This window comes from Tamandua tetradactyla, chromosome 1, assembly GCF_023851605.1.
Source record: "Tamandua tetradactyla isolate mTamTet1 chromosome 1, mTamTet1.pri, whole genome shotgun sequence".
Taxonomy (NCBI): Eukaryota; Metazoa; Chordata; class Mammalia; order Pilosa; family Myrmecophagidae; genus Tamandua; species Tamandua tetradactyla.
The window spans coordinates 192,817,679-192,831,344 of record NC_135327.1 but is presented as its reverse complement, the minus strand read 5'-3'; the positions used below and the strand labels follow the sequence as shown (position 1 = coordinate 192,831,344).

At 36.2% G+C, this 13,666-nt stretch overlaps 1 protein-coding gene and 1 non-coding gene across 19 annotated transcripts in view; one reads left to right on the top strand and one right to left on the bottom strand.

Annotated features, from left to right (window-relative positions):
* Nucleotides 1-13,666, bottom strand: part of CUL1 (cullin 1) — a 143,693-nt gene that overhangs the window by 101,453 nt on the left and 28,574 nt on the right. For 6 of the 18 annotated variants that reach the window (XM_077148843.1, XM_077148709.1, XM_077148734.1 and 3 more), the window contains exon 2: nucleotides 11,627-11,702. The exons of the other annotated variants lie outside the window; for them this stretch is intronic. The gene's annotated coding sequence lies outside the window, so the exon portion shown is untranslated. The remainder of the gene's footprint in view (nucleotides 1-11,626; nucleotides 11,703-13,666) is intronic. 18 annotated transcript variants of the gene reach the window in all.
* LOC143653813 (U6atac minor spliceosomal RNA) lies at nucleotides 11,269-11,395 on the top strand. The gene has a single exon (XR_013161544.1). It is a non-coding gene; the product is annotated as a U6atac minor spliceosomal RNA (small nuclear RNA).

Here is a 13,666-nt window from a genome sequence, read left to right as displayed (position 1 = left end):
ATTATCATCCTTTACCCTGTATTCTGATATAAATGCTGGGATTTTAATTTAAGTTTACTGAACATAGAAAGTGGAGTAAACTTTTTTTTTTAAGTACACATGAAAAACAGTTGAGGATTTTAGTAGAACTCAACCTGAATAAATTAAAGATGATACAGTAACTTAAAAAGGGGGGGGGAGCACAGTAATCTCTAATCTCTGGCTACATACAGCATTCAAATCAAAGGAAATAAATATCCCAATTCCATCTTATGTTGGTCAAACAGATCAGTACTTAACTGTGACAGCCTCACAGGAAAATTAAACTAAGTCTCATTCAGCAGACCACATTTTATAAATCATGGCACATGCAAAGAAAGAAAGTTGGGAAATAACAATGGGGTAAATGATGGTTATTTGCAGGGGAATACAACAGCATAGGGGTCCTTTCAATTCTGGAACCCTCCTACCCACATCATTATCAAAATCAAATATCTCGGCCCAATTTTAATTCTTTCACGGCACATTACATGTTGTACTAAGCACTCCAGTTGTGAAATTCTATGGAAAACAACAAAACAGGATGATAAAGAGTCTGGAAACCATCTTCAAAAATGTCTGAAGAAGAAAAGATTAAGCAAAGGCATGGTAACTAACACTGAGATATTTAAGAACTTGTCTCACAGAAAAGGCTGGGTTGCTCCACAGGGCCGTGAAAACCAATGGAATCAATATATAAAAAGGCTTCCATCCACTTAAATTAATCAAACAGCCCATGTGTTAGTTAGATTCAGTTGTCAACTTGGCCAGGTGAGCATACCTAGTTCTGTTGCTGTGGACACAAGCCAATGGTACGTGAACCTCATCTGTTGCTAATTACATCTGCAGTCGGCTAGGAGGCGTGTCTGCTGCAATGAGTGACGTTTGACTTAATTGGCTGGCGCTTCAATGAGAGAACGCAATGTAGCACAGCCTAGCAGCTCGGCATTCGTCATCTCAGCATTCCTCATCTCAGCACTTGCAGCTCAGCCCAGGCCTTTGGAGATGCAGAAAGAAGTCACCCCGGGAAAAGTTGTTGGAACCCAGGGGCCTGGAGAGAAGACCAGCAGAGACCATCCTGTGCCTTCCATGTAAGAAAGAACCTCAGTGGAAAGTTAGCTGCCTTTCCTCTGAAGAACCACAAAATAAATCCCCTTTTATTAAAAGCCAATCCGTCTCTGGTGTGTTGCATTCTGGCAGCTAGCAAACTAGAACAGCCTATTTCTCAAAATTAATGGTCCATAAAATTCCTACTTTGAGTGCAAGTATGGACCAATTAAATGACCTCCAAGAATCCCCAAAATTTGACATCAGAGTCTATTTCAGTTTCATCCATGCATACAGAAAGGGCTTTTTTAAAAGAGTACTAATAACAGTCTTCCACTAAGCACTAACTGGAACATCAAGTGAACATCAAGGGAATTTGGGAAATAACAGCTTTAATAAAGTTAAATTGACTGGTTTGTTACAAGACTCTAGAGGCCTTAATAAGCGAGCATGCGTTATGTATTTACAAGCAGAAAATATAGTATAACGCATCTCCCACCCAAACTTACTTGGCCACAGAATATTTTTATGTGAACATATCTTGGGACTAGTTTTCAAGAAATAACTAGAAATTTTAAAAAAAGGAAAACAAAAAGATACATTTGTGCTGACACCTACTGACTCCTCTCTTGGTATAAATCACACAACTATTCTGCAACGTTTGTCACTTAATGTTCTAGTTTGCTAGCTGCTGGAATGCAATATACCAAGAAGGAATGGCTTTTTAAAAGGGGAATTTAATAAATTGCTAGTTTACAGTTCTAAGGCCGAGAATGTCCCAATTAAAACAAATCTATAGAGATGTCCAATCAAAGGCATCCAGGGAAAGATACCTTGGTTCAAGAAGGCCAATGAAGTTCAGGGTTTCTCTCTGACGTGAGAAGGCACAGGGTGAACACAGTTAAGGTTTCTCTCTAGGCTGGAAGGGCACATGGTGAACACGGCATCATCTACTAGCTTTCTCTCCTGGCTTCCTGTTTCACGAAGCTCCCCGGGAGGCATATTTCTTCTTAATATCCAAAGGTCGCTGGCTGGTGGATTCTGCTTCTTGTGGCTATGCCGTTCTTCTCTGCTCTCTCTGAATCTCTCCTTTCTCCAAAATGTTTCCTCTTTTATAGGATTCCAGTAAACTCATCAAGACCCACATAGAATGGGTACAGACATGTCTCTATCTAATCAAGTTTAATATCCACATTGATTGAGTCACATCTCCATGGAGATAACCCAGATTCTAACCTATAGCAATGAATAGGGATTAAGAGAAACAGTTGCTCCCACATGATTGCTGAGGATTAAATCATGGCTTTTCTAGGGTACATAAATCCTTTCAAACCAGCACACCTAATATTGACATCCCTTGCTTTACTTAATCAAACACGTCATTGTTTTTGTGATTTACATAATAATCCATTATCTGTCAAACTAGTCCTATTTTAGGTGTTTTCTTGTTAACAATTATAATGCCGCAATAAGCAGCCTTACGAGTATGGCATAATTTTGGTTACTTGAGTATATGTACATGATAAATACGTATGTATATATATTATAAATATGATATGAACTATGGTACTATCTACTAAGACAGAATGGGAAGTTAATAGATTTCTGGAAAGACAGTTTATTTCTGGACACGGTGAATTTAAGATACTCATGAAATAACCTAGATAGCTGGCAAAATGGGACTAAAGCACAGATGGGATGATTGGCTTACAAAGGCTAATATCTGACCTACCCTATTTAATTCTGAGAACCACAGAGACTAGAGAAAATACAGCAAAGAGATGGGCCTAAATGGAATTCTGAGAAACATTCAAAATTGGTCACATGAAGAGGAACCCAGAGGGTATAAATGCAAAGTTACAGTCAAAAAGAATCAGAAGCCATATGCTAGAAGCTAAGGGAAGAATGAGGTCAAATAAAAGACTCTGTCATTTACTTCTTATATGGGTAAGTTACTTAATATTTTATTACTTCATGAAGTAAAGATTAAATGAGATAACATATGTAAACCCTATGTGACATGTTCAATAAATACTGGCTGTTATTTTCAACATCATTAGGATGTCCAAAATACCTTCTGGATTATTTTTAGGTAACTTAGCAAGTGTTGTAAGGATAGAGATCCAACTGGAAAGGACTGTGAGGGATAAAAAGTAGACAATCTAAGAATTTTGGCTATGAAGGGATGTGTAGTTCATGAAAGGCACTCATTTCCCTTCTCTCTCTTTAAAGAGCAAGAACTAGAAGGATAGGCGGTTGTGTCTGGGAGGTGGGATGTCTGAACCAGTGACTCTAGAAATAGTACAGAATGGGTGGTAAGGCCAAAGCTGGGCCACAACAGTGAATGAATGAAGTCGAATGGAGTTAAGGAAGTGAGAGATCAGGACACTGTATGGATTCTTCAAGTGCAAATTAAATCACCCAGGTTAATAGGTGCTGAAAGCGGAGAGAAAGACTTTCACCTGGCTGTAAGAGCATCTAATTAATTTTTTTTTAAATAATGGCTGTAAATAATCTATTTCAAAGGTGGATCATTTAAGGATCCACAATCTTCCTATCTTAAGAGAAATAACAATATTTGTTTGAATATTAGTACTGATTCTATTTTTGAATGAGATTTATTTTGGTATTAATTTTTTATTAGAGAAATTATAAGTTTACAGGAAAACCATACAGAAAAATAGAGTTCCTATATATCCCCCGCCATTAACTTACTGCATTAGTGATACCTTTGCTGCAATTGATAAAAAAATATTAAATTATACTATCAACTACAGTCCATTCTTTACATTAGGGTTCACTGTGTTATATAGTCTTACTTTTTCTAATTATTATTTTTATTCTAGTAACACATATACAACCTAAAATTTTCCCTTTTAGTCACATTCACACATAGAATTTAGTGTTATTACATTCACAATGTTGCGATACCATCATCATCGATTACAAAAAGCTTTCCATTTCCCCAATCAGAAATTCTGTACAATTAAAGCATTAACTTCTCATTCTCTACCCTCACCCCGCCTCTGATAACCTGAATTCCAGTTTATGGTTATGAATTTACTTATTCTAATTAGTTCACATTCGAGATCATGCAATAACTGAATTTTTCCGTCTGGCTTACTTCATTCAACATAACGTCTTTAAGACTCATCCATGTTGCCACATGTATCAGAACTTCATAATACTCATCTTGTTCATTCATTCATCCATAGATGAACACCTGAGCTACCTCCATCTTCTGGCTACTGTGAATAATGCCATGATGAACATTGGTATACAGTCCCTGCTTACCAATCTTTTGGTTATATATCTAGAAGTGGGATTGCCAGGTCATGTGATTTCCTTCCTGAGGAACCATCAGTTTCCCCAGTGGCTCAACCATCTTACACTACCACTGACAATGAAAAAGTGTTCCTATTTCTCCACATCCTCCCCAACAGCTATCTTTTGCTTTTTGAATGTAGCCATTATAGTGTGTATGTAACAGAATTTCACTATGATTTTGATTTGTACTTCGCTAATGATGTGGAACATTCATTTTAGTTTCCTGGTTGCCAAAGCTGATCCTCTGCAAAAAGTAATGAAGAAAAGACTACATTTGATAGCTAATTTCCAAAGTCTCTAGTTTCCTAGCTGACAAAACAAATACCATGCAATGCTTTGGCTTAAACAATGGGAATGTATTGGCTAACGGTTTTGTGGCTAAGAGAAGTCCAAAATCAATGTGTCATCAAGGCAATGCTTTCTCCACACATGACTCTGGCATTCTGGGCCTGGGTGCCAGCAATCCTTGGTCCTTGGCTTTTCTGACATATGGCAATGTGTATGGCAGTCTCTCCTGACTTCTCAGTTCCATTGACTTTCAGCTTTTGACTGCTCCCTATGTTTTTTTTCTCTCTTTGTGGTTTTCCCTTTAAGATATTCAGTAATAGGATTAAGACCCATCCTGATTTATCTGGGCCACACCTTAACTAAAGTAACGGCATCAAAAGGTCCTATTTACAAGAGTTTACACCCACAGGAATGGATTAAGATTTAAAACATGGTTTTCTGGGGTACTAATACTAGCTACTAGCCATCACAGCATCTTTTTGTGTGCTTTTTGGCCATTCGTATATCTTCTTTGAAGAAATGTCTATTCAAGTTTTTTTGTTCATTTTAAAATTGGTTTTTTTTTGTTTTGTTATTGAGTTGTAAGAATTCTTTATTTAATTTGGATGTTAAACTTTTATCAGATACGTGGTTTCCAAATATTTTCTCCTATTCCGTAGGCTATCTTTTTATACTTTCATGATAATGTCCCTGATGAAAAAAGTTTTTAGTTCTGATGAAGTTCCATTTATCTAGCTTTTCTTTTGTTTCTTATACTTTTGGTGTCAAGTTTAAGAAACCATTACCTAACATGAAATCCCAAGAGGCTTCCTTATGCTTTCTTCTATATAATTTTGGTTCTTATATATAGGTCTTGGCCCACATTCATTCTTTTACATGTGGATATCCAGTTTTCCCAGCAGCATTTGTTGAAGAAACTATTCTTTACCCATTGAGTGAACTTGGCACCCTAATTAAAATCAAAAGACACAGATGTAAGGGTTTATTTTTTTTTTTAACTCAATTCATTTCTGTGAGGTCAGTAGTAATAACCATCCACCCCCAATTCTGAATTTAGTTATTGCATTCTTTTTTTTTTTATACGTCAGTCTATCAAAAGTCTTACTAATTTCTTACTGGCATTTTCAAAGAATGAACTATTGCTGTCATTAATGCTAGTGTTTTCTTAATTCTCTATTTCATTTGTCACTACTTTAATATTTATTTCCTTTCTTCAGCTCACTCTGGGTTTAGTTTTTTTTTCTTCAAGGATTCCCCTGTGGTGATATTTGATCTTTTTTTTCTTAAGCATTTAGAGCTGCATCCTAAAAGTTTTGGTATGCATGTTCTCATTTTCATTTACCTCCCGATATTTCCTAATTTCCCCTGGAATTTTTTTTGACACATCACTTGTTTAACACTGTATTTTTTCATAGTCACATATTTGTGAATTTTCAATTTCTTTGTTACTGATTTCTAGCTTCATTCCACTGTGATCAGAGAAGATACAGTGTTACGATTTCAATATTTTCAAACTTTATGAAATTTGTTTTGTGATCTACCATATGCTCTATTCTAGAGAATGATCCACCTGCACTACAGATGAATATGTATTCTGCTGTGTTGCACTGAGTGTTCCATATGTATGTTATGTCTAGTTGGTTTACAGTATCGTTTAATTCTTCTCTTTCCCTATTGACCTTCTGTGTAAATGTTCCATCCATTACTGAAAGTGGTATATTAAGGTCTCCTATTATTAATGTGCATTTGCTTCACAGATTTTGGGGCTCTGGATTAGGTCCATATATATTTATGTCCAATGTCTTCCTGCTAAATTGACCCTTTATCAGTACATAGCGATTTTGTTTGTCTTTTGTAACAGTTTTTTACTTAAAGTCTCTTTTATCTGATATTAGTACAGCCACCACAGCTCTTTTGTGGTTACTACTTGCATACTTAGTACTTTCAATCTGCTCAGGTCTTTGAATTTAAGATGAGTCTCTCTTAAACAGCATATAGTACGGTCAGGCTTTTTAAGTCATTTAGTAAGTATCTGTCTTTTGAATGGAGATTTTAATCCATTTACATTTGGGATCACTACTGATAATGCAGGACTTCTGCTATTTTGTGATTTGGTCTTTAAATCATACCTTTTTTGGGGATCCTCAATTCTTCCATTAATGTCTTCTTTCACATTTATTTTTCCATATTGTACTATTTTTAATTCATTCTCATTTCTCTCTGTGCATACTTTTCATATTTTCATTAAAATTATCATGGGACTTAAATTTAACATCCCAAATCTATTAACAATCATGTTTGATTTGATACTAAATAAATTTCAATAGCGTACAAATATTCCATTCCTAGACACTTCCATCCTCCCATCTTTTTACTGCGCTTGTAACAAATAATTTCTTTATATATTGTATGTCTAAAACCATAGATTTATCATTATGTCTTATGCATTTGCATTTTAGAACCTGTAAAAAGTGAAGATACATGCCAAAAATACAATAGCACTGGCATTTATAATTACTCATGTGGTTATGTTTTATGGAGCTCTTAATTTCTTTAAGTTGCTTCAATTCATTATCTATAGTGTCCTAGACTCTAGCACTGCTGATTTGACAGGTCTAGTCTAGCAACAAACTCCCTTGTAACTAGGAGTGACTTACTCTCTTATTTTTCGAAAGACAGTCTTGCCAGATAAAAATTCTTGGCTGGCAATTGTTTTTTTTCTCAGCACTTTATATATTTTCCCCCACCACCTTCTTGCTTCCATGGTCATTTTTTTTTTTCCTTTCAGCATGGGCAGGCTCCAGGAATCAAACCCAGGTCTCTGGCATGGCAGGCAAGAATTCTGTTGCTGAGCCACTGTTGCCCACCTACTTCCACAGTTTCTGATGCAAAATCAGCACTTAATCTTATTGGGACTCCTGTGGTACTTAACATGTTGTTTTTCTCTCACAGCTCTCATCCTGGGCATTTGACAGTATTACTATTATATGCCTGGGTGTGACTCTCTTTAAGTTTAACCCATTTCAGTTTCCTTGGGCTTCTTGAAAGTGCATACTCATATCTTTCATTAAATTTGGAGAGATTTCTGCCATTCTTTCTTTCTTTTCCTTCTGGGACTTCCATGATGTCTATATTGTAAGCCTGATAGTGTCCCAGAGGTCTCATCAGCTGTGCTCACTTTCAAAAATTGTTTTCTTTCTACTCCTAAGCCCGGATCATTTCAATTGCCTTCTATATACTGATTCTTCCTTAGGCCAGTTCCAGTCTGCTACTAAAAACCTCTAAGGAATTCTTCCCTTCAGTTACTGTGGTTTTTTCTCTAGTATTTCTGTTTGGTTCCTTTTTTTCCCTCCAATAGTTTTAACAATTTCTTATTTTATTACAAAACATACCTTCTATTATATTTCTGTCACACGAACACATTACATATTCCATACTTATCTTTTGGACTAGTCCTTGTTTTAACATAGTTACAAGTTCAGCTTGCCCCAAAATACTGATATTTTTACCACATCTTTCAACAGAAACCAAAATGACTGAAACACTTTGTACATCCTTTTTTTTTTTAAAAGTTCCCTGCACATAAGGTTGTCCAACTTGTTGAAAATCTGTTTGCTGCATTTAATCTTCACATCTTCACAAACATCAATTTGTAAAAGTGCTTTTAAAGATTCAAAATAATTTTTCATCAAGCATCACTGATGCATTTTTCCAACTGCTGGAGATTTGGTCTTATTGGCATTTTGACTTCATTTAAAACAGTAGAACAAAACAAACATCTGTCAGTCAGAGGAGACCTCAGTACTGAGTCCCTGGCACTACCACCACTGCTGTCAGATGTCATGTCTCCACGCCTGTTTGGTTCCTTTTTAAAGTTTCTCTTTAATGAAATTATCATATTATGCATTCATTATCTTCCTGATATTCTTTAGTTCTTTCTCTATGTTTTCTTTCCTCTTATGAGTATACTGAAGATCATATACATATTTTTGGGGGGAGTGCATGGTCCAGGAATAGAAGCTGGGTCTCCTGCATGGAAGGCAAGCATTCTACCGCTGAATCACTTATGCACCCTGAAGTTCATATTTTTAAAGTTTTTACCCATTATGTTCACACAGACTGGTCTCCTTCATTGATGGTTCCTGGATTTATATCTTGTTTCTTTGGATGGGCCATCATATCCTGTTTTTTTTTTTTTTTGTCTTATAATCTTTTGGTGTACACTGTATATTTTCATATTTTAAAGTGCTAACTGTGATTTAGTCCCTAAGCTGTCCATTCCTTAAGTGGGTACTCAACTAGTGAAATGATACAGATTTCCTTGAGTGCCAGGAACTAACAAAAATAAACAAACCAAAGCAAACACCTTTCAGTCTTTGGAAATTTCAGTATGTGCTGGCTGGTTCTCTCCTTCACAGAGTTTAGATCTCCTATCAAGAAGATGAGCGCAAGATGAATTCAAAGCACAGGGAACTTTCCATCTTTTCTCTTTCTGAGTACTGTCCTAGGTTCATGACTTGAGGAACTGCCTTGTTTACAGAAATTCAAATGCCTCCCTCTACTCTGTTTGACACAGACTTTCTCCCCTTCCCCAGTGTTCCAGTGTATGACTTAAAGCAGGTAAATCTCTGAGCCAGGCTGCCTCAATATAAGTGTGTCTTATACTGCTTTTGCCTGCAGAGCAAGTTCCGGAAAGCTGAATCACAGAGGAGTTTCCAGGTTCAGTTTTTCAGACTGCCACTCTGAAGACTGCCACTGACATACCGACACCCTAGTATGTGCCACAGGGGTTACTCTGCTACCACTGGAACAGGGCCAAGGACCTATATGGGAATGCAGGCTGGCTCTGCAACACACTGGGAAGGGATTGGAAGAAGGGCTAGCAAGGACAAAGTTTCACCTAATGTTTTCAAAGGTATGCTTTACTGATTTGGCTCTGGATCAGTTACTGTAACCCTTTAACAGTTTCCTGGAATTTTGAGGAAGATAGCTCTGCCACTTTTAGCTAGTTGATCAAAGATTCTGTAAGGGAACGTGGGCACCCTAGATTTTTTATTATGTCACCATCCTGATCAACCAAAACACCACTGAATTTTTTAAATCTGACGGTTTGTAGACAACACTATAAGGAAGAAAAAGGGGACAATAAAGCAGAGATCCTCCAAAAAGTAAGCCTTATGTCTATGGGTGTTAACATAAGAGGAAAAGGAGGATACTGACCTCATGTTCCAGGTTGTGGGTTATGGAATAACACAAATAGCCAGACCCTAAAAGAGCTTTAAGAAGATTTAGTCTTTAAGAGAGGACAAAGAGGTTGAAGGAATGCGATGGCAGGCTACAGAGGAGTGCAACAGGACTCCCAGGGTGCTCAAAAAAGAATCTGAGTGAACAAACAAGTGGGGTAAGGTAGGGTAGTGATCACAGAAGAGGATGTACAAAGCAGCAACGGAGATCTTAGTTCAGAAAGTACAGGACTCAGCTCACTACTTTCCAAGATTCAGCTGTGGCTCTTACACTGGACTACAGTGCCAAGAATTTCTTTAATAGTTATCTAGCCAATTAAACTTTCTGTTTTCTCCTAGTGCATCATTTTCCTGACAATTCCTAAATTAAAAACAGGGAAGAATATAAATTCTTAAAGCTTCAGTGAGCATAACTACATCACTACTCCATTTTAACATTAAAAAAACCCGTATGTCCTCCTTAATTTCACCTCAAATATTCAAAAAATCTAGATAATACTTCTGCGTAGAAATGCAGTCTTATACTTGCTTGCACTTCTATAAATTATGACCAAACACATTTAGCAGGTGCTAAATTGAAGATACTTAAAGCAAGATAATTCAAATCATTTGTAATGGGAATGCAAGAAATTCAGGTTTTATAAGAAAAGACTAAAGCTGCTTAAGTTAAGTTGATTGCTGTTGAAAAATGTTAAAAGATAAAAATAAAGCAGTGATTAAAATGTCAGTATCTTCTAAAAATAAAGACTATATCTGAATTAAAGAAAAGTTTAAAACACTTAAAAATAAAATGATAAAAATTTAGCTTTTCTAGTTTAATATTTTAAAACTCATTAAAATTTAGATGATCCTGGGTATTACTTAGTAGTAATTACTTATTTTCTAGTACTTGGTTAAAAGTATTAGATTTGGATTTTGCTTGCAGTGTGGCAAGTAAGATATGAAATATACAGTAAACTAAATTATTTAGACCTAGAGAAACTTGCATATGTACATCAGAAAATAGGGAAACATATGTACTGTTCATAAAAGCAAAAACCTGGAGACCACATGGATATCCACTAATAGAACCTATAAATAAACAGTATACGCATACAAAATGAATCAACATCAGCTATACATTTAAACATGGATGAATTTTAGAAAGACTGCTAAGTGATAAAAACAGAAATACATATAGTATTCTATTTTTATAAGATTAATTTTTTAAAAAACACTTATAAGAAAGGAGAGGTGGGCAGCAGGCAGAGTTCTTGCCAGCCATGCTGGAGACCCGGGCTTGATTGCCAGTACCTGCTATGTAAAAAATAATAATTAATTAATTAATTAATTAATTAAAAAAGAAAGGAAGAAAGAAAGGAGAGGTTAGCACTCCCCTAACAAGAATGGAAGACATTATTATAAAATGATCCAAATAATGCATATTTTGTAAAGGCACTGAACACCTTACTGGCACGTAATCATGGTTTTACCATATTGAAGTTAAAAAAAAACAAAAACAGTTCCTATTAGTTATAGATACATATTTTTATAGGTGAAGTGATAATTATGTTTGGAATTTTAAAATATTGCATTGAAAAAATAGACGCATGATAGAAAGGTACAAATATACTTTCTCTTTACTTTTTATAATAAAAAATGAATGAAATCCAGCAAACCTATACAACACGAAGTAAAAATACAAAGAAAAGCGAAATCCTTACATTTATGGCCAAATGATCTTTGATCTAGGTGTCTCGTCAACCCAATCCGGAAAGAAGAGTTTCTTCACATACGATGCTGGGAAAAGTGGATGTTCATATGAAAAGAAAGAAAGTGGATCCTTAGCTCACTCTAAACGCAAAAATCAACTCAATGGACCAACGAACTAAACATAAGAACCAGACTATAAAGCTCCTACAGGAAAACATAGGAAAGCATCTCCAAGACCTTGTGTGAGGAATGGCTTCTAGGACTTTACAACCAAAGCACAAGCAAAAAAGAAAAAATAGATAAATGAGATCTCACTGAAATTAAAAACATTGGTACAGAGGACTTAATCATGAAAGGAAAACTACACAATGAGAGAAAATATTTGAAATCATATATTTAATAAGCGTTTAATACCCAGAATATATAAAGAACTCCTACAACTCAACAACAAATTTAACAACCCAATTTAAAAAATGGGTAAAAGACTTGAATAGACATTTATCTGAAGAAGATACACAAATGGCTAAAAGCACATGAAAAGATGCTCAACATAGTCAACAGGGAAATGCAAATGAAAAACACAAAATACTATTTCATACCCACTACAATGGCTACTATAAAAAAGACAGAAAATCACAAATGTTGGAAAGGAGGTAGGGAAATAAGGGACACTCATTGATTGTCGGTGGGAATGTAAAACGGTGCAGCCACTGTGGAAGACAGTTTGTTGGTTCCTCAGAAATTTAAGCATAGAAGTACCTTATCACCCAGCCAACCCACTTCTAACTACATACCCAAAAGAATAGAAAGCAGGGACTCGTATATTAGCATACTGATGTTCATAATGGCATTATTCACAAATACCAAAAGATCAAAGCAAACCCCAAGTGTCCATCAGTCAACAAGTGGAGAAACAAAAGATGCTATATACACTAATGGAATATTATTCAACTCTAAAAAGGAAAAAAGTTGTGATATACATGACAGTATGGAAGAGTCCTGAAGAAATTATATTGAGTGAGACAGGCCAAAGAGAAATGTTAAATTATTGTATGATATCACTGATACAAACTAATCAGAATAAGCAAATTCATAATTGGGAACTGGAATCAACTTACCAGGGAATAATGGTAGGGATAGGGAATGTGGAATTAATGCTTAAATTTGTCCAGTGCTTTTGTCTGGGGAGATGGAAAAGCTTTGGTAATGGATGGTGATACAGCATCACGACACTAAGAAGGTAATTAACAGCACTGAAATACATATTTGAATGTGGTTAAAAGGAGAAAATTTGGGTTGTATGTTACATATATATATGTATTTATATATATATAAATCCACAGGGAATGGTGTAACAGTGGCTCAGAGGCAGATTCTGGCCTGCCATGCCAGAGACTCAGCTTCGATTCCCAGAGCCTGTCCATTCAAAAAAAAAAACAACCACAGAGCTGTACTGCACAGTGAATCCTAATTAATAATACAATTATAAAAATGTTCTATCATCAACTATAACAAATATACCACACTAATGCAAGATGCTAGTAACAGGGTGGTATATGACAACTCTATTTCATGCATGATTTTTCTATAAACGTACAACTTTTCTAATAAAAAACAACTGCAACGAGGAGAAAGCCACCAAAGCAAAGAGGAAGACAGAAGTCAGAAGCTAGAAGCAATAAAACCTGGAAAAAAGGGGAGAGACACCAGCTTTGAGAAAGTGCTGACCTGTGTTGTGTGGCTGGATCACATCTGCTCCCAACCCACAAAGGCATAACACCGACCTGCTGCCACAGCTCTACACATGCGCTCAAAGGACCCGACACCCCAGACCAACGCACAAGGTTACACCCTCCAGACCTGTGCACACACACAGCTGCATCCTCCCTGGCCGCTAAATGCCCCGTTCATAAGCATCAGCATACCATCCCCAACCTGCGCTTATACCTGCCCTGAAACAAATCACTGCAGTTGTGCCCCACCCCGTACCCTGCTCCCTTTTGTACATCCATCCTGCAAACACAAGGCCTTAGACTACTGAAAGAAATCAA